Source organism: Pezoporus occidentalis, unplaced genomic scaffold (assembly GCF_034315485.1).
Source record: "Pezoporus occidentalis ecotype Australia unplaced genomic scaffold, CSIRO_AGI_Poc_V1 ctg14, whole genome shotgun sequence".
Lineage (NCBI taxonomy): Eukaryota > Metazoa > Chordata > Aves > Psittaciformes > Psittacidae > Pezoporus > Pezoporus occidentalis.
Window position 1 is genome coordinate 97,481 of NW_026913209.1, and position 23,069 is coordinate 120,549.

General features: G+C 39.8%; 1 long non-coding RNA gene across 1 annotated transcript; it reads left to right on the forward strand.

The window, feature by feature from the left end:
• Window positions 1–454: 454 nt before the first annotated feature.
• On the forward strand, window positions 455–13,986 carry LOC134159052 (uncharacterized). The gene is made up of 2 exons (XR_009963014.1): window positions 455–1,113; window positions 13,270–13,986. It is a non-coding gene; the product is annotated as an uncharacterized LOC134159052 (long non-coding RNA).
• Window positions 13,987–23,069: the final 9,083 nt, after the last annotated feature.

Genomic DNA, 23,069 nt, shown 5'->3' on the forward strand with positions numbered 1-23,069 from the left:
TGACTGAGCAGATTAGCACTCTTCACCCTTGGGAGAAGTGGCTATGAGCTAGACATATAGAGGCCTACAGAATCATCAGTGGTAATGAGATAATGAATAGGGATTGGCTGTTCCCTGTCTTTTGGACTACAAGGACCAGTCAGTTCCAGGAAAGTAAAAAAAATAAGCAGTTCTCCATGCAAGAGAAAAAAACCCAAATAGATGGATAAAAAAAAAAAAATCTTCTCAGGGAAGGTACCTGAAATTCAGATCCCCTTTTGTAATCGATCTTCGCTTCTACTTGGTTATTTTTATGAAGCCTGGGGATTGTTCAGGGACATCTGGGGTTGTGCCCTCTTTTTTATTTACTCTTATACAAACTCATACATCCGTAAGAATACAAGCACAAGAGTGCCTTGTGGTTGCTGTCAGGTCTTCTAGTTATTGTGCAACACTGTGTCTAAACCTCTGATGAGCTGTAAGCACAGATACAGCCACGCATAGCTGTGAGATGTGAGGAGTGCAGACAGATTAAAGGGTGTCCTGTCCTCCGTACTGTCCAGAATTGGTGTTTGTTTTGAGAAAACAGCAGAGCAACAGTGAAAAGAGTTCCCAGAGACACAAATATGTCCTAACCTGGGAATGCTGAGACAGGGCTGGAGAAATCCCAGCTCACAGTGTGATAATGCTGTGTCAGGGAGGGTTTCTAACAACAGATTTTTTTTCCCAGCAAGTTTCAGTTACTTACCACAAGCTACACTTGCAAGAAGTTAATCCTCTACTCATAGGAGGGAAGTCAATGTTTACCAGCCCTGTAGCTAATGATATGCTGGAAGGGCTCAGAATGTTTTTACTCAGCACAGAAGAGCACAGTGGCGCAGTAGAGACCTAGAAGTCAGACAGCAAACTTTGCTTTAGATATGCAGCCAGCTCCAAGGGAGAGATTCTTTGGATGTTCATTCAGGGTGCTACTGCTTGCTCTTCACTACCCTTTTAAAAGACTCAACCACAAAGTCATCATCTGGACTAGAGGAAGAAAAAAGTCAACAATGGCTTCTAGAGGGGTTCCCTAGCAGGGATTAGGAGGCTGGCTGGAAAGAGTGACAGCCAAGAGTGTCTGCATGCTGGAGGTAGGTATGTAAAATCTTTGACTCTTCTTATCCTTGAGCGTGGAACTATTTGCAGGCATGAGCAAGAAAGACGACTGAGAAACAAAACTAGGCAAGGATCCAGTGATTTCTGGTCACTGACAGCTTTTCTGGTTGCTCAGAACAAGACTGGTATGATTTAAAAAAAGCCTTGCAAGGTTGGTGATAGCACTATAAGTAACTGTGGGTGTCTTGAAACTCTTCAATAAGAGCGAAGAAATGGGTGATAGCTGCCTTGACATTTTTTAGTTTAACAGACAGAAGAAGCTTTCCATCAAAAGATTTCTATGATCTAATTTTTCTTTCCTTGGACAAAGGTTACATGAAATATTCCATGTAGTGGAGGATTTAAATGCAATGAATGACTTATGTGGGAGCTTGGGCAGTTCAGAGCCTTATCTCAAGGGTACTGTAAATTGGCCTGAGTTACTTCTGTGTAAAGTATGGTGGAGAGCTTTCAGGTCATTGCAGGTTGATGGGGCCAGAAGATTTGTGAGTCAGGGGAGCAAGGCTGGGAACTGATAAATCAGCTGAATATCATAGTCAGTCTCTGTCTCATCAACAGGAGTGTATACCTTTATGAACCCTGTAATTGTCTGGAAACGCAGGTAGGTGATTACAAGTGTCTCTTACAGCAAGGTTTTAGGAGAATGCATCTGTTAAAGACGAAAAATGGAGGTGAGGGTGGCAGTAAATGTAATGAGTGAGAACCTGACATCAAGTGCCCACCAAATACAAACTGTTCAGGAAGGAGTCTGCCTTCTACCTGCACTTGCCGGTAGCTCTCAGATTAATTAATGGTTAAATCACCTCTTTGGCACTGTACTTTTGTCCTTGAATGGCAAAGGTAATAATCTTGTCTCCTTTCTGATTGTCTCAGTAGAAAATACGCATACTTTTCAGTCACTACAGTTCATGTGGGGTCCATCTAAATAGCAGCAGGGGCAGGAGCCCCTGTCTAGGGGCAGGTTTGTTCCAGTAGCATTGTTGTTGGGCTTTCAGAACTTACCCTGAGCAGAGGGGACTGCTCTGAGGTGCCCTCATCTGGCTTCTTAGAAGTATGCAGATACCCTTCAGCATCTTCTGTCTTCTGCAAACAGCCAGCAAAACCAGCCAACTTCAGCTTGAATGCTTTCCTTGGCAGTAGAGCCTGAGGGTGGAAGGTGTTGTATGTGGCTGTACAGCTGGCTGGGAATAGATATAGAGAAGTCACAGAGATTTGGAGGGTTTTTTTCAAAAGGTCATGTCTCTGAAAAACCGGATTTTCTATTTTAAAGAAATCTGTGTGAAATAAAAAGGAAGATTGTTTAATCCTTAGTTTTATTATAAACTGATGCTTTTCCTGAGGGAAATAGATTTCATTCTATAAGAATTAATAGCTTTCCTTAGCACTTCAACAATGAAAAGAGAATTATCCTTAGTACTTCCAGATTTGCACCCTAGTCCAATGAGAGATTAAAACTAGATTCTCAGCATATTTGTATACATAACTCCATATGCTCCTAGTATCTTGCCAATCCTGTTCTGTTTAGGAAGACCATTTGAACGAATTGAGTTGTTTGCTAAGGCTGTAACCTAGGAGCTGATCCAAAACAAGGAAGTGGTTCAAACACTCTTGAACATTCTAGCAAGACCAATTTCAAAACTCTGTGGAATCAAGGGTATGACCTGGCAGCTGGTGGGAATGGCAACTGAGAGTTCAGCATCACACTCTTCAAACATCTCAGGCACAGCTTTACTGCCAACTCTGTTTATCAACTTCAGAGCTATCATACCTTTGAAAGACAATGGACCACACATGGATTTAGAATGCTGAAACGTAACACTGAAAAAATGGATTTCTTCCCAATCCCATGATGCAGATGCACACTTCAAGATTCACATTCACGCACATGCAGAACACACAATGCATCTGCCCAGGCTTCAGCAGCGTCCTCAGACTATAAAGACCCTCAGTCTGAACTGTGCCAGCACTGCCTTGAGCGTACTCCAAGGAGATGGGTTAGAAATGGAGTTGCACTCTTTTGCTGCTCCTGGAGATCAGCCAGACCTTGGCACACTTGAAAGCAATTAGGGAAAACAAAACAAAACAAAAAGCAGGTCAATGTAACATTGCTGAGAGCCTGGCATAGGCCATTTATTGTCTGAATTAACCTTTGACAAGATTTTTTGGTAAAGTTGCTGTTGCCCTACTGAGACAGCGTGATTTTTAATCTCTGTGATGAGAATCTACAACCAAATGTTTGCTGAGGCCAGGCCAAAAGCAAAGAGAAGGGAAAACAAGAATGTATTCCTGGAGGGTGAGGTAAGAGTCAAGCTAGGGCATCCTGTCTCTGAAACACTTAAAGCACAAGCTGCTACGGTGAGGAATAAACCTGGCATGTCTTTAGGTACAGACAACTGACTCTGCCTGCATTGTGGTCTTTTCTGTCTGTGGCAGCTAAAATCAATATGGCATAAGAAGGGCAATGAAGCAGGAGCTTAACTAATTACTGAGTTTCTGCTGGCAAACCCCCACTTTCTCCATTGTGGTGCTCAGCTGCTGCCATGTCTGAAAAATGTGAACTGCCAGAAATGGTCATGTCTTATGTTAGCAAAAAGGTTATTGATGTAGTTGTATGAAACTGGAGGAGAAACAGGAGAGGAGGGTGGGTGGCATGCTGCTTTCTTGTGTCCAGACACATTTATATTGGCAAAAGAATATCAGCTTTCAAGGCGAAGTTGAAAATTGAAGGAAGATAAGAATTAAAACGCACACCATTTGCTGGTGAAACTTTTATGTTCAAAAATGTCGCATTTTGTTGCAGATTGAATGGGCATTTTTAGGTCTCATGTGCATTCTTTTAATGTAATTATCCAGTTACTAACTGTGCAATTTAAAATCTGGAGATAATGTATTTCATGCTTTGCAGAAAGTCTGAAAGACTGAAATTCCAGGAAAGCAGCATTTTTAATGTTTTACCACTGGATGGAGACAGCACTCTAAAACTTGCGAATAATTCCTAAAGGGACTGTAATGAAATCCCTTGCTATAAAGAGATTGAATAGATTAGTAGCCACTGCAGCAACAAACAGTGGAACAGCAGCTAGATTTATGGCAGAAAATGCACGGAAGGAACATCCTTTAGAATTTTTCTTGAGCTATTTTTATGGTGAGAAAAGAAGAAACATAATTTAAAAAAATTAATTCCACTTCTCTCTCCACACAAAGCTGAGGTGACACAGACCAGCAAGAAACAAGGGAAGACACAGTGAAGCTTTCTATGGTTCTCTTTGTGTTCCCCCAGGTCACAGTGTATTTTTCCTGACAGAAGGATCCTTCAGCTTTGTGGGTCTGGCCTTGAGGGTTTGATGCTGCTGGTAATAGCTGAGGTTGCTCCAGCAATGGTACCAGTGGATGTCTTGTTTGCAGTGGAGATGCTTCCACCACTCAAGGACAGCAGGGAGGGAGTCACAGGGTGGGAAGCAGCAGCAGAAGCAATTCCCCCCAGTCTGTATGTTAGTGGGAAGTTCTTCAGAAATCACTGCAATTCAGGGGTGAAAGTACAGATGGGGGGAAGCCTGCCCTACCAGGGTTCATTTCCCTCCTCACATAAGTTAAGGCATTTTTACACATTTTCTTCCCTCTTTGTATGTGTGTGTCTGTGTGCATGCATGAGAGAGGGAAGGAGGGGAGGCCTGCAGTGGTTTTTAGCCCAGCCACTGTGCTTCTCTCTTGCCAGCAATAACTTTTGATTTTGTTGGATGACTTAAAGACAAATTAAACGAATTCAAAGATACTTATATCCTTATAAATTCTGTGGAAATAGCCAGCCAGGTAGGTTGGTGATTCCTAAAGTGTCCTGACTAAAAGGGAGATTGAAGCATGAGCTCAATACATTAAAGAACCCACTCTGGAGAGAGCTCTTATAAGTACCCTTTCCCTGGGAGAGGCTTTAATCAGGGTTTGCAGCCAACCACAAGCTAAGAAAAACTGGACTTCATCAGTTCAACAAGCACTAGAACTTTTTCTTGAAAGCAGTTAAAGGAGAAGTTGACCTACTCCATTATTGTCTTTCCTTTGCCTCCAGGTCACAGAGTCTGTACAGAGTTTAAAAGCTAAGATTTTTCACAAATAAAAGCAGTGACAAAGAAAACAGCATCCACCGAGGCTGTTTTTTTCATGTATCTGCTTGTTATATTCAGGAGATGTATTTTCAGACAGCTCTGTCATTGCATAGTGGTTAGCAGAGTGAAGCTCTTTGGGGAAAGGGCATGGGGAAAGGAGGCTGAACATGACTGTGTGACAGCTGCTGATGTGTGCCTGTTACTTGTGTCCCCAAAATACATTATCAGTTGGATTAATTATATGCTGATTTACTTGAAAATTTCTTATTTTTTTTTCCCAAACCAAGGTTTCAAATGCAATTCCTTTGCTTACAGCCATGTTTGATGTTGATCTTTAGGAATAGTTCCTTAAGGGTATTTAAGTGTTTTATGCCTGGGTGAAATACTCTGCCTAACTTCACCATACAGGATCTCCAGGGAGACATCTGGTACTGAGGTAAGAAAGCTGGCCATTTTGATGAGCAGAGTCCTAAACTATTACAGAGAAAGGCACAGTGTTTAGGCACGAGGGGGTGCTGATCTTCTGTAGGAAGGATTTGTTTGTAGTGGTAGACAGATGTTTGCAAGAGTGTGCCTTGTTATTTACTTATTTGACTGCTCAGCTACTGGATGCGTACCTATTTCATCTGTTATTCATCTGGCATTCTGCTGTTTGCAGAAAAAGGTGAATACAGAAAGTCTCAAAAACTAGCTTTCTCTCACTACGTTGTGGCAGCACTCTGACTTGCTTAGATTAAAGGGAACCAGACTCAGTTTTCCTGCCCACCATCCTTTTTGATAGTCCTGGGGAAAGCCCTGATGTAGGAGCTGGTCTGGGAGGGGATATGCTATTACATGGCCGATCAGTGTGGAATGATGCACTGTGGCTTTAGTCAGGGGTAATAAACTTTGCTTCTGAGAAGAAGCCCTCTGAGGAAAGAAATATGTCAAAAGCCAAACTCTGTTTTAGGTGCTTGATATTGGAACAAGAAGATTTACTGGATGAAATTGAGAGGCTAGATTTAAACATGGGAAACAGAAGGAGAGGCAGGCCAGGAACATCAGGAGTATCTGCTTATAGTGGTGATGAGCATATGTGTGCTGCAGATACACTAGAAAAATTATGTGCATGACTGGTAGAGGTAATACCAAAACAGCACAGGCTCAGCCCTTGGTGATGGCAAGATATGACCTGCAAAATAGCGTAGGAGCTTGTGCATTATCCATGCCAATTAACATGGATTTGAATGTTCAACATGTCTAATTTCCCTAATCCCTCTTTACCACTCTCATTTACCTCTGTGATTGTTCTATGGGTGTGTGTTACTTGACCAGTCTATCAGTGTTCTTTTGCACTGGTTCCTGCAGCAACTTTCAGCTCCACAGGCTCTATATAGGGTGCCACAGAGTGGCCAAACATGCTGGGTTTGCTATGCTGGCTTCCAGGTGACAAAATCCTGGCATCTCTCTGGGTGTGTGCTCCACCATCAGCTCAAAAGTGCCAAGGCAGAGCTGAATGTTCCCTCAGTTCTCTGCTGCTGGATGTTCCCTCATGCCAGGCAAGCATCACAAACCTTCACTCTGACAACTGGCTTTGAAACTGCTTAGTCAGGGGCAAGTTATACTCTGGGCTAACCACGCCATGTACAGGAGAGCATGTACTTATATAGAGGTATGGTTTCTTTGCTGATCTATCCCTGTGCTGTAGCACTGATACAAATGCCACAGATAGATAGCCTTATGAAAGTTTCCCTCCTCATAAGGAAGATCAGAGGCCATGTCTATAAAACTTGCCATTCGTTGCTTTCTCCTGATGTAGAAATGCTAGCTTGATGAGGAGGAATTTGTCACTAGCATTATAATCTCCTAACTCATAATGTGGTATTTCAAATCAATCATATCTGATCCCTCCTTAGTTTCCTCCGGCCTGGCCCAGATCCATTGGTTGTGAAAAGCTTCCCAGTCTCACCACTACTCCACATGATTAATCACTCAGGCCACAGCCATAAAGAGGTCTGCCAGATCCATGGTTGTCCCATACCTTCCAAACAGTTTCAGCCAGGCAGCATGCCAGACTGATTAAAAGGCTTGCTTGCTGTGGCAAACAGGAAAATCTCTAATTTTAGTGCTAGGGGAAAAAAAAAAAAACAATAAATTTTCACACAGAGCTAATCACAGGCTTTCTTAGAGTCTAAGATGCATTCACATGTATGAACAGATAGAATATCATGAGTTTGCAGGCAATACTGTAGCATATGGACATCAGCCAGACAAATTGTGCCAATTACCATTTCTGTTCATGTCCTCTCTTGGACCTAGCTACTTAAGCCCATTTTTCATCTCTGTAGTGGAAAGGAAGACAGGGAAACCAGTCATATTTGAATTTACTGTTTGAAGCATTCCCAAACAGTAGGATAGGTCCTACTGTTGACATCCAGGGATTTGCTCTTACTTAAAGGCCCTCCTGCTTTGCCTTGCACTGAATCTTCAGGTAATTTATTAAGCAATGTTATCACTTTAACAGTTTTCTGCATGATGAATGATGAAAACATAGGTCTTGCTGTGCTTAGTGGCCTGTGTAACATGGTAACAGCAGGATAAGGTTCTTCAGAACCTTCATGACACAGCAATAGTGAATCCAGATGCCCAAAGAATAAGGTACTGAGAATCCAGTTTTACTACACAAGGGGGTAATATATGTTCTGTTTCAGTTTGAATCAGAAATATAGATCTGATGCACTTGTCAAACTTGCTCTCCTGACTGGGTTTTAGAGTCATCCCACACCTAAAATGACAAATTTTGGGTCGATCATGAACCTTCAAAGTGAGTCATTGTCCCTTGAATTGTCCCTAAATTATCTACGGAAGTATATTTCCTAAGCCTACTTCTTCTCTGACTTGGAAGCTTTGCAGGAAAACATCATTCAGTTTTACTGGAATTTTATATGAAAAGTTCATCTTAAAAAAAGCTGATATCAAATTCCAAACGCAGCTACATTCTGGATATGTTTTTGTGAGGAAGTGAGTGGCAGTGTTGAAGGTATATGACCCAAAGAGCAGATGGGATTTTCTTCTTTTTACCCTAGGGAGGTCACTTGCCTCCCTTAAAATAAAGGATTTAAAAGTAAACTGGAGATAAATCTTGAACTGTACCTAAAGAACAGCATATATAAAAAGATCCATAAAGATTATTGTAAAGTGTTTCGGTCTGGCTCACAGCAAATTCCCATGTTTTTTCATGAACCTATTAAATGTTTCATTTGTTAAATATGCCCCTACTCGTATTTAAAATGCTAAGATCACATAAGGGGGTCCTCTACTTTGCTAAAACTATGCAAAATACAAATGTAGGCACATTGTCTTGTGCAGTGTAAGATTTCTACTGATGCCTTGTTTGCTTGCTTGAAGTTGTTACATTTCACCAGTTGTCGTTGCCTCCTGCTGTTGTGTGAGCAATGCAAGGAAAACTTGCAAGCAGCCTGTGCGCAGGTCCAATGCATGGGAACAGACCCATGCAGAAAGTAGGTGCAAAGCATCTGGCCCTTTGATAATACTTACCTACTAAAAAGCTTTTCTGTACAGTGAAGCTGGGTGTTTAGTGGTATACTTAAGGGAAGAGGTAAGAGTAGGGTGTGCTCAGCACACGTAAGCACAACACTGGCACTGCCAGAAGAGAGATCAGACTGAGCATGACCTTGGCTTCCCTAAAGACCCAATTTGTGTAGGCTTTCTGCTAACAAGAGGTAATGACAGCTGCTCCCGGGATAAATGGCAAAAACCACTTTAGGAATGCAACAGCCATCGAATGCTATTTTCTGATTAGTGCCATTAAATAACCCAGAGAGATTTGTAGCAGTATTATTGTTTCCACTTGTCACTCAAAATTATGGTGGTATTATTGCAAAAGAGGAAAAGTTCCTGCTGTACTCACGAGTCATATTTCTGGTGCAGGAAGAGGAATTAAACCACTGGGCTCACCAGCCATTCTGGCTCTGCCCAGGCATGTTGGTATTCAGAGTCTCAGGATGATAAGATGATTGTTTCAGAGATAATGACACCCTCTCCTTTCACAGAGCCCACTCACCACAAGGCCCACTCAGAAATGAGTCATTGCTTAAAAACTATTTTTAATTAATCTTCAACTTCCATACACAAATTAAAGAACTCCATTCCACTAACGTTACAATTAGCCAAAGCCAGGTAGATAATCACTGGGGAGCTGCATACAGAAAATGCAGGGAAAACTTGATGTGCCATACTGACAACAGAATTAGAACAGAGTAGTGCCATAGGGAATGCTGCTTCTTGCTTCACCCTGCTCTCTTTACATTGTGCTTTCCATACATTATCTTTTGAAATGAATTTCTAAATAGCAGCAACACAATCTTTAATTCAGTGATTTTTCTTTACAGAGCAGGAATTAATATTCCAAACTGCAGGTGTTAGCTCTAATTTTGGAAAATATAAGTACCTCATTGAGGATTGACGTTTAAGTGGTACCAATAAATTCCATTGTCGCTCTGTTTCCAATTTAAAAGGCAAATAAATAGCATTTGCAAAACACTAGTGTTCTTATTGGCAGTATTGGCATCCTGTTGCATAATATATACTGTAAAAAAATAATGCATCTTTATACATGTGGGTGTTTGAACTGTATATATGTATATACACATTCTGTCGTGCATTTATAGCAGTTTCCTCTCCAGGGTTATTATTCTTTAATGGGTCACAGACACACAGAATGTGATAATTAGGCATGGAAAAAACAATTAGAGAGAATTCATTCCCTTTGCAACAGGAGGTTATAATGCTTGGTGCAGAATGCCTTTGCTATTAAGTAGGTACCTTAAAACATACCAGAGTGTGAAGATGCTGACAGGCTTATTTGGTTTTATCATTCCTGTGCAGGATCTAGTAATGCAGGGTGGAACAGCTGTCTGGAGAGGAAGTCATAGTTCAGCACAGTTTTTTTCTTTTCTTTATACTAATTATGTCTATTTGATTTTGGCTTGTCTTGCCTCCTTTACCGTATTTTTTTCTCTATTTATTCTTTCTTCTTTCTACTACATACTAAGAATAGAGCAAGATCTCCCTTTTTAAACCTCTATAGAAGGCCTACTGCTGTGAAACTGACATTAGAGCTTTATGTTAAGGTTGACCTATGTGTTTTCAATAATTTAAGAGTGGGGCAAAGTGACATGATCAGCAGCAGAATAAAGCTTTAAAGTAATCCTGACTCAAGGGTCAGCAGAGGTCACTCAGTTGGATACCTTGTCCTGAAACGGACAAGTGAAACCTCAGGGGAGTAATTGCTACCCCTGAAAGCCACACATGGAGTTTCTCTCATCACAGCTCACCAGGATGTATTGATATTTACCAAACATAAATTCTGGTCTGCTGAAACGGCCTGGTGTCAAGAAGGGTGGGCACTCCTACTCCCAGTGGAGGTCCACAGTGAGCTGTGCTATGAGGCAGAGACTGTGCCCCATGCCTCCTGGGGAGCAAGTTGCCAGGTGCTCAACTCAACAAGAGCCTCCGCTAAAAGAAGAAGAAAGAGCCCAACTTGTCTGAGTCCTCTCAACTTGCAGGGACTCGAGAGAAGCTGTCAGAAACACAGAAGCAAATGTCCTGAAGAGGTGAATATGTGGTATTTTGTCTCTAGTTGTATTGTTAGTGGAACCAAAACCCATTTTTTTCCTCTTGATACTCTGTTACTGTTACAAATAACAATTTCTACTCCAACTGTCTTGTGGTTTCTTTGCAAAATCAGTTTATTCTAAAGTTGTTTATATCCATTATTCATGTATATGTTGCATTTTCCATTTATTTATTCTCCAAAAATTGTTTGAGGAAGCCATACCAGATATCAAGTATAATCTATGAACAATGTTTTATTTGATTTAATATTTACATATGAAATTTTTTGAAGTTTCAAGATTTCCATATAAAGGCTATATTTTATGTTGTATTATAAATTAAGCTACAGGCATGCTATTGTATGTAATAGTGTGCAAAGGATAAATAAAAGTTACTTGTGACAATTGTCTAAAAACCCCTATTAGAAACAACATTTGAAATCATACAGATTTAATCTTGCATCAGCCAACCCATCCTGGCCAAATACTGAAACAATAAGTACACAGATCAAAATCTGATGAATAGGAGGACATAGCCTTACTGGTATCATTATATCTACAAAAGATAGTCTGTAATTAGAATGGATTGGTGTTGTAGGCATGCACACAATGTAGGAAACACGCAATTGCCCTCACTTTGAAGTCATGGAGAATTTTATTTTTAAGTATAATGCCTTAGAATTTCAGTCTGTGCAATATGAACTAAAACACAAGTTGTATACATTGCACTAAGCCTTGTCTGCAGTAACACAGCTGGTGCCATCTCTATTTTTCCAAAACTAAACTGCAGAGGATGTGGTTGCATGTCTGTACATTTCAATGTATTTTGTACGTATACCTAAAATATAGGTACATTTACCTGAAACTAAGAATTACCTTGTAAGACAAAAGACTGACAGAAGACTGTCAAATTGGAAAATGTGAACTGCATTCACTATCGAAAACCTGCACCCTTTCTAGTGTGTAAATCCCCTACCCCCCGAATTCCTTCCCAGTTCTCTTCCACCTGTATGTCTCATGTTACATTTTATTTTCTTTGGTGCCTAGGACCACAAGCTGCCTAAGTAGGTGTCACTTTCTATTGATGTAAGGTTTTGTGTTTCCTGTCTTTGGATGGACACCAAGAAGAAACCATTTTCCTACCCATCCAGGAAAGGGGTAGGAAAGACAGAATCTGATTTCCTTCCTGTGCTTAAAACTAGTGGTATGGAGTGAGATTCTATTAGGTTAATGCATATTAGGTTTGCAGTCAATTAATGGATGACTTCACAGGGTTACAGAATCACTGAGGCTGGAAGACGCTTCTGGAGATGGCCTAGTCCAACACCCTGCTTATCGCAGGGTCATCTACAGCAGGTTTCTCAGGAACATGTTTCAGTTTGGTTTTGAGTAGATCTGACTATGGAGTGTGCACAACCTTTTCCAGTGTTTGACCACTCTCACAGTAAAAGTTTTTCTATGCTTAAATGGAATTTCCTCTATTTCTGTTTGTGTCCATTGTCTCTTGTCCTTGGCACCTCTGTGGAGGATCTGGGCTCCATGTTGTTTGCTGCCCCAATCAGGAATTTATACACATGGACAGGATCTTCCTGAGCCTTCTCAAGGCTGAACAGTCCCAGTTCTGTCAGCTTCTCATGTTTTTCAGGTGCTCTAAGCCCTGGATGGACTCATTCCAGTATGTCTATGTCTTTTTAGCACTGGGGAGCTCAGAGTTGTACCCAGTGCTCTAGATGTGTTTCATCAGTGCTGAGCAGAGGGGAAGGATCACTTCCCTTGGTCTGCTGGCAGTGCTTCTCCTAATGAAGTCCCAGATGCTGTTGGCCTCCTTTGCCACAAAGGTACAGTGCTGCTTGATGTTCACCTTTGTGTCTGCTGGGGCTCCAGATCCTTTTCTGCAAAACCCTTCCTAGCTGGTTGGCCCGAGCATGTACTGGTTCCTGGGGTTGTGCCTGCCCAAGCGCAGGACTTTGCGTTTCTCTTTGTTAAACTTCATGAGAGTCTTGTTTGCCCAATTCAAAGGGAAGTGTTCAACCTTCACCCTCCTTTCAAGTGATCAAATTGACAGTCAAGGGAAAAAACTCCAAACACCTGAAAATTTGTGTCCTGCCAAAGGCAGATTTAAAAATAAACAAGGAAATTCAACCCATCTCTTTAGTTACAATAGGATTTACCACATGTAATTTCCTTCCTAGTGTTAGACTCTGTTGGAGTAAATCCCATTACACTTAATAACTGTACAGATTAGAGAGCCTTCTAAAAAGTACTGCTCAGTATTAAATAGCACAATTTGTATACCTTACCTGTATGCTGAATCTTAAAATTGAATAAATCATAAGCATTCTTTAGAAGGATTTTTCAATGATCAGCGTCAACCTTGGTGCCTCTTGTTAACAAAAACATTTTTTCTTTCAGTGGAAGAGAAGTGGAAAAAGGTTACTGCCTACATTATATCAAGAGCTGGGAAAGCAGGCTGAATAAATCATCCCTGTGGAGAATCAACTAAGAAGATTATGCTGCTGTATGAAAATCTGGGTAATTATAATTTGCACAATGTCTTAAGACAAAGAATTAGAAGAGCAAGATAAAGTTGTTAGGCTGAATCACAGGAGACCTCTAATATGATGTGGTTGGAATTAGTGAACAGGACACACAACTAAAAGTATCTTGAATGTGTATTTTCATGTAACAAATATTGGCAGTGCAGCCTATGTAACACATTACTGTTGATTTGCACTGTTCTTAGTAACACCCCTACAACCCCAATGGCTTCAGTAACACTGCAGATACTATTTCGAAAACATCAAACCCTTCATCTTTTTGTTTAGCTTTTTCAATTTAACATAACCCTTCTTTTGTTCCATGTCCTGAGGTTGTAAGTCTTTTCTTTTTTTTAGTGTACTAGTCCAACCTCACTGAGCAGAACTGAAAGCAGAGTTTGCCTCTAGGTATTTTGTACACTTAGTCTCATTTTCTGTGTTTCATTTGTAGCTACCACTTACAGATTTTCCTCGGTATAATGTTGGTTTATTTCAAGTGAAAATCTTACAGCTAAAATCTAAAGGGAAAATGTGCACAGAGGATTCCTTTATCAGGAACCACTGCTTGTCAAAAATTAAACAAAAAGAAGTGAAATGGAATTACAACTGTGTCATGTCCTGCAACATAATCTTTTCTTCAGGCACTAGTGGACACAGAAGAGATTTCTGGCTAAAGAACACATTATATCTTAAAATTATTATTTCTGACTGCCTGCGAATGAGATACAAAGAAGGCAGTCATGACCTAGGAAGAGAACATGAACTGGTGTAAATTGATTTAGCACTGTGGGAGCCAGTAGGAAATATAACAAACTGAGCATCAGCTTTCCCCCACACTCTCAACAGCGCGTCTTTCTGTTCAGGAAACTGAATTTAACACTTTGAGTACTGCTGTATTAAAGCAGACCTTCAGCTGCTCATTTTGCATAAGCAAAATTCTGTTTTTCCTATGTGAGCCTATGCTCTGTTTATAGCAAATAACAAAAAGCCTATTGGGCTGACGTATCTTAACAATGTATCATAACTGCTACCTGCAATTTAAAATGTATTTTTTATTAATTTACAGTGTAGTTTTCTCATTCAGGGACATTTAATAGGCTAGAACAGACCAATGAGTGCATGGTGTACAATTTGGTATCCAGGCAAGGGTAATGCAAACATTGAATAAAAATAGAGAAGCTAAAATATGGGAAAACTGAATAGAAGGCTTTATTGGTGCACATGCTCAATAAGGTGTCTCTAGAAAGAGCAGACACATAATTAAAATTATTATCTAATTGGCATAGCAGAGGCTTTAGGGGATAGCTCACATGACTGAAATATTGATATTCAGGAGTTTAGCTGGCTCAAGAAGTTTGAGCTTATAAAATGAGAAAAATATATTGGTCTACAGTTAAGAATATATAATGAAAGAGGAAACAGAGATATAAACACTCTGTAAAAGGAGGAGAGAATAAAGCAATTGTCCTTATGAGTGTCAACTGTGATGAAAATTTTGATGAGGTAAAGCAAAAGTTTGTTTTATTAAAACTAACATTTCTCCAAAAAGAGTTGCATATCTCTTGGGGAAGGAGCCCACTGGATAAGCAAGCTGCTTCTACTTTGCTATGCAGGAGAGGCTTCCAGCCTGGGTGACAGCCCGTATTTGTTTTGAAGCAGCATCAGCTTTGGGGTGATACAGCCCATAGTCCTTGAAGACAACTTGAAGTATCTTTCATCCTTCTTTTTAGACACAGGAATTTCTCATACTGCACATGTTCTTGCAATAGTATCAGGTGGTGGGTATCCTCAGAGAGGAAATCCTGGGCCTGAAGAGCACTGGCAAAAATCAGCTAAAAAGGCATTCCTGACTGCCCTCAAGAAAATGAGTAACAATTTCAAAGGCTATAGGAGTACCAGAAACTACCAATCAGATGAGTTGTAGGTACAACCAAACCATATGAAAAGCTCTTACAATATGCTGAAAGCAATTTCTTGAGACTGGAAAGTAAAAGAAAGTAATTAAAACTATTTATTCTTGATGATGAATAACAGGGAAAAATTAAAAGGAAATTTAAAGATGAAAGGCATGATTCTTTGGAAAGAATGGAGAAGCAACAAAAGAATAAAGACAGTGGACAGACTTTAAAATGCCAAGTCATAACCTTTCTGCAGAAGGAAGGTCAAGGAAAAAGATTTTGGGAGAGTTAGCAGCCTCAGAAAAGGAAGAAATGTGTGCAATGTCTGTCCAAAGGATGGATATGAAAAAACTTCACTAGATCATGAGTGCTTGTTGGGCCTGAACAAAATGTTGAACTGACAGTCTGGTATTGAGGATGAGAGGACCCTATGTGCACAGCACCAAGAAAGCAAGAACTGAGACACAAGTGTCAGGGGTGTAAAATATAACAAGAATACACTTTATCAGTACACTGATAGTAAGAAGAAGATGAATAAATAATACCTCCCCCCCTTCCCCCAAACACCTAATTGCAGATCATGCTAAAAAGGTGGAAAGAGTTTGGCATACAGCCTGTTGTGGCCATCACACTGAGTGTGTGTCGATCAGATGGTTAATACCATTAACACCAGCGACAGGACGCCCAGAACAGCAGACTGGTGAAAGAATATGTCGGAGTGTTTGGATAGGTTAGTGTCTTCACACTGAATCAACTTAAAACTTCTTCAAGAGTTCTTCAAGAACAAACAGAAGCAATGTCAGAGCCATTAACTATTATTCTGTAAATTTATTCAGAAAGGATGACATTCCAGAAAGGGCAAACATATTACCTGTCTTTAGCCGTAGTAAAAAAGGAAATTACAGACTAGTCAGCTCAACTTTAATGTCTAGAATGGTTGCAGAAGAAATAATCAAAAAGCTTGGAGAATAGCTAAATGACAAATAACAGCCAGAGTACATTTGTGAAAAAAAATAATGTCACAGCAACTAAATTTGTTTCTATGAAGAACAGTAGGCTTTCCAGATAGAATAAAAAAAACCCAACTGTATGCCGGCTGTCTGTCTGTCATACCCTGTTCTCCTAGAAAACCTTAGGCAAAATTGTCTTGATGAAATTACCATGACATGGAAAAAGGGACTGGGCAGCTGTGTCACAAAATACATCAAAAAGTTCCTGGTCAAGGTGAGAAAATATCTGAAATGATGTTTCAAACTGATTTTCCAGTGTTGCTCACTACCTCCATTAATTTAAAGGGTATTTAAAGATTGTTATTATTATATCTTAGTTATTAAAGGGTATATTTCTTTCACATGCAGATGGTAAACTAGAAGCAGCTGGAAGAACTCTGGTGGACAGTATTTAGAATTCAGAATAACTGGCAAATTGGATACATTGCCTGAAAAATACTGAAGGTGTGAATTGATGTGGATAAATGCAGTAAGTCAAGGATAGAGCAACGTGAACAGAAAATGTGGCCTGTGAGGGAGGAGTTTAGAAAGCTGAGAAGAGATGGTGATGTGATGTGGTAACACTCCTTAAGTATGCAAAGGAGGCTACAAAGAAAAAAGGAATTATGGGTCTCCATGCATGTTAGTATAAAGAAGAAAGGTGGTGGCTTTCAAACGGTAGGAAGGGGATTTCTGCCTCTACATCAGTAAAAAAATCTTGAATTAGCCTTCTTAAGCAGTGGGACTGTTTACAAAGAGGATATTGGACACGGCAACCTTTCGATATTCGAAACATTGGGTATCATCGACCTTGCTTGGACATTTACCAGACAACTTCCAGAAGTCTGTTCCACATCTGTTTTGCATTAGAGAGCAATCATTAAATATTACCAAATTGCAAATTCATTCTATTTGAGGGCAAGTAAAACTTTTTCGAGGCGTGTAAGTGTTCAGTTTGTTTTAAAAAATGTGCGGTATTCTTTTCTGCATTTTTCTTCCATAACTTTAGCTAGCTCAGTTCCTCTGGTTTTACCTGTAGAGAATAAACAAAAAATAAAACTTGACAGGTATTTAAAATATCTCTAAAAATATTTAAATGTTTCCATGTACTGATACTTAGTCACTTCACCTGGGAAAACAAATACTGAAAGGGAACTGCATTTTCAGTTGTGCACAGCTCCCATACAAACGTGTGAGCAATGTACTGAACATTAAACCTCCCAGCTGGGGCAGCATGTTTGTTCCTCTATGATCTAAAGCTAGTGAATGGAAAAATGTGTAGATTGACTTGCAATAGGCAGCTGTTCTGTTCAGCTTGTGAGAATATGGAGGAAAAGCACATGCGTGGACAGAAGATGAAGGACAAGAGGGAATGCGCATCACCTCTCAGGGCATGATGGTATCCAACTGTAGAGGCCAGTAGCAGAGATCTGTATCATTTTCACTTTGAATATACCCCTGAGTGGGGCTTAAAGGCTCATAGGTATGTGGCAAGGGACACATGCTGCCCCTTCCTGTGGCTGAAGTGCTGTAGGGTTGCAGAGAATGCTGCGCACTAAGGAAGAAGTCAAGAGATAGCTGGGGCAGCTGCAACACTGGTGGGGAAACTAAAGAGGTTAAATAACAAGGTGATATAATGATGTAGGGAGAAGTTCAGAGTGCAGAGGATAGGCTGAATGGCCCAAACTGTCTTTTCTGACATGATATTTTGTAGTGTACTGAGTAGCAATAAAAATAACCAACCAGGAAAGCTTTGCAGTTACTGTCTGTGGTCAGCATCCTTCTCTGAGGTCTGCATAGGCAATTTTGACAGACACTCTATTGTTCCTGAATATGCTGAACTCCCAGTAGCATTTACTTGTTCCAGGTGGACCGGATAGCAAAATTTGCTGTAAATAATTTTATAGTAGGAAAATAAACTAAAAGAATAAGACTACTTTTCTTTTGGTTTTCCTTAGGTCAATAAATTTAGCTTTTTTTCAGATCTGAATTTTCTCAGTGTAAAGTGTGGAATATTTTAGAGGATAAAAATCTTCTGAGCATGAAAGAAGAAATATACAAATGCTTTAATTTTATTTACCATGGAAGCAATTTATGCATGCCTTACCTATAATTTTAAGTATCGTAACACTATGTATAATAAATATGTTTGCTGTGTTTTGGTGGCTGTACTAGAATATAGTGAATATGGTAATATCTGGAGTCAAACTACTCCTATTTTTACTAATATCATAACAGTATAATTTTTATTAACTAATGTCTGTACAAAAATCTTGTACTTTTCATTGTTTTTTACAGATATTTTTGTGGTTGTATATTGAAGTGAGCAAATAGAAAGAAATATGTTCCCCTCTCCCAGTGGCTAGGGTCAAAGAGTAAAATAAGACTAAAATAAGTTGAGATAAAGTGAAGGATGGCAGTCATGTCTCGCCAATCAAGAGAGAATGATTTAGTTACTCTCTTCCTTTGGATCTTTTCCTTGTTACTTAGACATATTTTACCACTTTTAACTGCTGTTGCAGGTAGTAGGCTTCTGTGATAAGCTTCTGTGATAAACAACCTTTAAACATCTTTGCATCAGTACACCTGAACATCTGCTGCAGCTGATGAAATAAAATTAATTCAGACTCCATTTCATTTCCTGCTTTGTAGGCTGCCTTGTCCAACTCAACAGCTTTGGCATGGACAAGGCTTAGAAAAATTCAGAGCTATTTTGAAGGTATTTCAAACCGCTGTCATCTGTCACTACTTGTATGTTCTGTTCCTTTATTTAATTTCAAAGACCTTCAATCCCACTATTAATTTGTTGTTTGTTTGTTTTCATTTGTGGTGGTTTTTTTTTTGTTTGGTTTTTTTTTGTTTGGTTGGTTTTTTTTCTGGTTTTGTTCTTTTTTTTTGTTTTGTTTTTAAATAAAAGCATGGATAAAGAAGTGTTTGACACATTTTGCCTGAAAAGAAGTGTTTTGCTTGGTACTGTGATCTGGTTTAGTCAGCTGCATTAGGAGGTGCAGGAGGGTTAAATGTCCTAAGTGGCCAGCAGGCAGAAGATAAAATTAAAACTCTGCTTGATGTCTCTTGCTATCATATCAATGATGAAATGAAGTGCCTATTAAGCTCATGAAAGTGTCAGAAGATTGAGTCTAGCAGGCTCTGGGGCTGCTGTGTAGGCATACCGTCCCTGCCTGTAGGAAGGAAAGGGAGCAGTCACTTGTTACCTTTGCAAACCTTGTATCTCTCTGGTCGCTGCCTTACCCGCTGACCACTGGCTCAAAAACGCTGGCGATGACAAGCCTGCAGCTGCTCACTAACCACTGACTTGTCTCTGTTAGCCCTGACTGCAGAGTCACAGCTGATGTTGCATTAGTTAACATACCCCCTCAAGTCATGTTCTTGTACAGCTCATTAGGCACTCACCAGCTTTCTATATTGACTGAGACCCATGCTGCCAAATGCATCTGCAGTTTGTAGCATGCTTGGGTTTTTTGTAGGTCAGCTGTGTAAAAGGTGTTTATGCCATTCCAATGGCTTGTGCAGATATTTTAAAATTATGCCAATACACAACTCGTGAGTTATTCCTTCAGAGTGTGATACAAGTTCACAAAATGGCCAAGACTGGAAATAGAACTGGTTGAAGTATTTAACCCATAGAAATTTCCAGCCTTTGTGAAAAAAGAAAGATCTGTCCACAAGCTGAGTATTTGTCACTTCTTGCTTGGAAAGTATTTGAAAAGCTACAATAGCTTCTGGTAGAAGTTGGCATTTTGCAAGGTGAGCAGCCACACCCTCACTCTTTTTATCTTGAAACAATTTATTTAGTAAAAAATCCAGTTTTCCTTTAAATTAGTCATAGAATCATAGTCAGGACAAGAAATTTTCCACTAGTGCAACAGAGAATAAAAAATTGGTACTCAATCCTTGACAGATTGTTTCAAGATAACATCCTACTCTCAGGTCAGTATAAAGTGAAATAATCACAAGTATCCAGCCTGGTATGGAATTAAAGCCCTGCAGAGGTCATTTTCACCTGGACATCATGGCTCCAGAAAATATTTTTTTTAGCAAATGTCCCTTTCTTCCCTTTTGTTAAATACTGTTTTTCTCCTGCAAGACCTTTAAAATGATAGAAGTTTACAGGTCCTCATCATGTTGCTTTCTAGTTGGTAGAGGCAAATTTCTTTCCTCATTTGGAAAACTTAGACAAATGTTTGGGCACACTTCAGGTCTGAAAGAAAAGTGGAAGATTTCAAAACCAAACACAGTTTGAGAACACCTGTTTCGAGTTCAGTTAGTTTATGTAGCAGGTAGGCCACCTTGAAAAGAAAGGGTAAAAGGAGAAAGGTGATAAGATATTTATATCATGGGAAGAGCGAAAGACAGTTATCAGGCTGTTCATTGCATTACTGGAGGGAGTGATCATATTGTGCGTGGTACAAATGCTAGCTCTGCTGAGTCCGCATTTTTTTGTATCCAGTAAAGTTAAGAATTCTAGCTCCCATGCTCATTTTTGGAAGGTATTTTGCAATTTTTCCCTAAGCTGCAGGGCTGAAGATTAGACATAGAATGATTAGTCTGTGAAAAATGTTCATTCACTGGCAAGTGCATAATCCTTTATGGATTGCCTGGGTGAGTTCATCCTGCTGTGAAGTGTTTGCTTAGATTCACTGACATAATTACCCTGAGAGCATCTGATGTGCTGGCTGAAGAATGTAACATGCTTGGATGTGTAAAAGCAAGCTTGGCAGGATATTTAGGATGGTACTATGAGTTTGCTTATAGAAATCAGAATTGAGATGCAGGCATACAGCAGTTGCATGTCCATTATCCTGCAGCCTCTGCCAGTGGTAGGCATGACTTAAGGGCTGTAATGGTGGTAGTAGCCTCCATGTGCAAAAGGAGTATGGACTTTTCAAGAGGTTTAGGGAAGCTGCTGTGCTGAGTTTGCACACTGAGGGCGGCAGGGCTGAAGATTGGTCCCTATGGTTTAATAGTATGGCATTTCACCAGGATGCCTGGGGACAGACAGGGGGCAAGTTGCCTTTGCAGACAGGATGTGTAGGGCTCTATTCCCAGCATGGATCTGATTCCTCTCCAGGAAACTCAATGTCAATCACTTGTAAAATAAGAGCAGGCTGTAGCCCCTGGTTGCCATGATATTTTAATCTGTTTTGTTTTTTGGGGGTTTTGTTTTTTCCAAAGGACAGCCGAGGAGACCCATAAAGAGGTCAGGTGATCCTGGCAAAATATGACAACCATGGTGAGAGGGCAGGACCTGCCTGTAACTCTTAAGACATATTTATACTTAATATTACTGAAGAATTATCTATCAGCAAATGGAACCATAAGTAATAGCTGCTCTGCTGTTAATGATTTCAAGCTGACATGTTTGTGACCATACTAGGCAGTTTTTACTTAGACAATATTTTGGCTTGAATTAGGTATTGGTTGCCACAGAGATGTGAGGAATTAAAAACAAAATTTGTGGGGATTATTTAAGTTTAAATTTATCACGGACTTAAGCTCTTGAAGAGGTGTTTGGCACATTTTGGTCTCCAGTAGTGCAGTAAAGGTCCCATATAGGATTATATGTAGAATATACATAAAAAAATAAAGGCAATCTGGTGGAGTAGACATTTCAGTTTTGCTCACAGTTCTAAGCTACAGTGAGCTCTGAATTCTGACACTTCCACATGGATGTGCTTTCCACAGAGAAAATACCTTGAGGTGATACTGTTCTGTGATAGAAGTGATAGCACTCAACAGAAATACTTGGTACTAGTGCAGTAGCTTGAACAGTTCAACAGATGGAGGCCTGAACTGAGTCTAACGTTTTTGAGAGAATAATGTTCATGAATGCCATGTGTTGTGACTAAGGGCCTCAGCAATGAAAAGGATTCATTGATGCTTCATAGAACAGGCAATATATAAAAAAGAAGCAGCAGCTGTAGGAATTTGTTGTAGGAATATTCAGACTGTTTGATAAGATGTTCTATGTTGTCTTATATGAAGCATTGCATGTTTCTCCCTTGGCATACTATGTCCTCTCACATGACACCTCCAACATGGTTCAAGGCCAAGAGTATGTCTATGTCTAAACAGTTTGATTTTTGGGCATTCTTGAAGGAGGTTCTTTCAAGACAGAATATTTCAGTCTTCAGTAGTTCTGGCATGTGTTATGAACTATTTCATCCTGATGTAAATGCATACATTGTGAATGAAATTATTTTTACTCAGAATTGTTTGGGTTTTATTACTTCAGGAGTGTTTTAGAATTCTGCTGAAAAAACACAGGCCTCAAAGTAAAATGTTACTCCAGAGATAAGAAACAGATTTTCAAACAGAAATCAATAGAATTAATTAGCAGGACTGATATTCTAGTTTCTTTGCCGAAATCGGTTGGCCAAATAAATACAGATTAAACACTGGAAGAAAAAAATTCCAATTAAAAAAATATTTTAATAGTCATCTACTGATATTTTTATGTTCCCCTTTAAAGTTTCCGACAACCTTCATATGCAGTGCAGAGTTTTCTTGAGTGCTTTGCCTAATTAGTTTGCAGAGAACTGACAGATGACATGACTTCCATTAATCAGTTCTGATACTCTACATTAAATTTTCTTTCACCTTGTGTATTAATTCAACACTGAGGGGCTGTCAGGAAGTGCTTGAGAATCCCTCTGGGATTGTACATTTTCTTGAAACTGAAGTGTAAGAAGATAATAAATCATGTGAATTTCTGGCACTTCTCCCCTTTTGTCATTAGACTTCTGGAGCAATTAAAGCCTGACAGTTCAGTCAC